Raw genomic sequence first — 1,547 nt, 5'->3', positions numbered from 1 at the left:
TATACCACTGCATAAGTGTTCGGAGTGAATATGCAAATATCAAAGAGAAGCAGGATAATTTCATTTTTCCTTACAATAGAGCACAAACCTCATATGATCCAGTGAATAAAGACTACAGGAAGTCAGCACGCCAGCCACCCATGGTAGGCATAAAAATGAGCTTTTTATTCTCCGTAATTGATTAATATTGCAATTAGACTTTGCAGTCGGCAAACCCTTCTGCATTCACATTAGGGAATTTTATCCCTGCTGGTGTGCAGTAGGACGGATGCTGTTGGAAGCCTTTCTGCTTTTATGAATCCCTCTCTCAGTGTCTGCTTGGATTAGGGAATCATCCACAGCTGCCTCTACTGCGCTGATGGGGTTTATGCACGGGTTAAACGCTGAAATGTGCTCAAGTGATTCCCTTATAGTCCGAACCTTACTGAATTGACCTACAAAGACACGGAGGAATGCAACTGTCTAAATGAATACGTCTAGACAAAAGCTACTTGTAAAGACATCACGAAGCTATAGCGCCGCTGTTTTGTTTGTATTACAGCAGCCACCAAGCAGATTCAAGGGTCGTTTTCATCAAGACGATGGTACGGAAAATGTTCGACGTATATTTTCCATCGAGTTAAGATGTGCTTTGTGTTTCAGTAATACTCAGGGGAGCATGATGCACCTCAAACATGATTTGGCATGATATAGTTGGAGGTACCTCATTAAATGCATCACATATCTGTTCAAAAAAATATGGTAAAATACAACTGGCAGGGGAATTATGGATTTTATACAGTTGTTACTGAGTCAGGTGTGCTTTCATGAGTTGTCTTCATCAAAAATTACATTCGAGTTGACAGGACAAAGATTTCCCTCTTTAACTCTTGGCTGTCTGCAAAATGTGCATTTGTGCTTGTGAAAGCAGGAGCAGTCAGTTTATTTAATCAATGCTGCTGCTCGGCTGCAGTCAACGGTTGAGCAATCAATGATGCCTTTAACCTTTCATTTGTGTCTTTAAACTGGAAATTCCCAGTGTGGCTACAGTCCAAACCAGTAATAGGGACACCTGGTGATATTTAGTACCCAGCATGAGACTGCAGAGTCGGCATCTTTACCTGGAGAGGTGGCACTGACCTCTGCTCTTTTTACTTAATTTACTGACAAACTATAAATATGGAACATAGAAGATTCACCTCTGCACTCTAAATTAGCACTGCACGAGGTGAGCTAAAGGGCAGGGGTTATTTTAGAAGTCAGATGTGTTTGCATTACTGTGCTATAAACATAAACCCATATGAATGTCAAGAGGTCCAATTAGGTCCCCTATTACTATATGTGGCTGTATGCATAACAGGCACAGCTGATCCAGAAAGTACGACTCTTTCCTAAATAATGACCAGAGCCAGACATCAACATTGCCCACAGACAACGCGGCACATTATCCCCAATGTTGTTTCCCCTTGTTGATCTGAGATCTGCTTATCCCTACGTTCCTTCACCTAATGGTCTGGAGTTAAGGAAGCAAGACTGATTGTTGGTCCAACCTGAACAACAAGTTACAC

Source organism: Stegastes partitus, unplaced genomic scaffold, assembly GCF_000690725.1.
Source record: "Stegastes partitus isolate 25-593 unplaced genomic scaffold, Stegastes_partitus-1.0.2 Scaffold471, whole genome shotgun sequence".
Taxonomy (NCBI): domain Eukaryota; kingdom Metazoa; phylum Chordata; class Actinopteri; family Pomacentridae; genus Stegastes; species Stegastes partitus.
The sequence above is the reverse complement of the archived record's forward strand: the minus strand, read 5'-3'. Positions refer to the sequence as shown.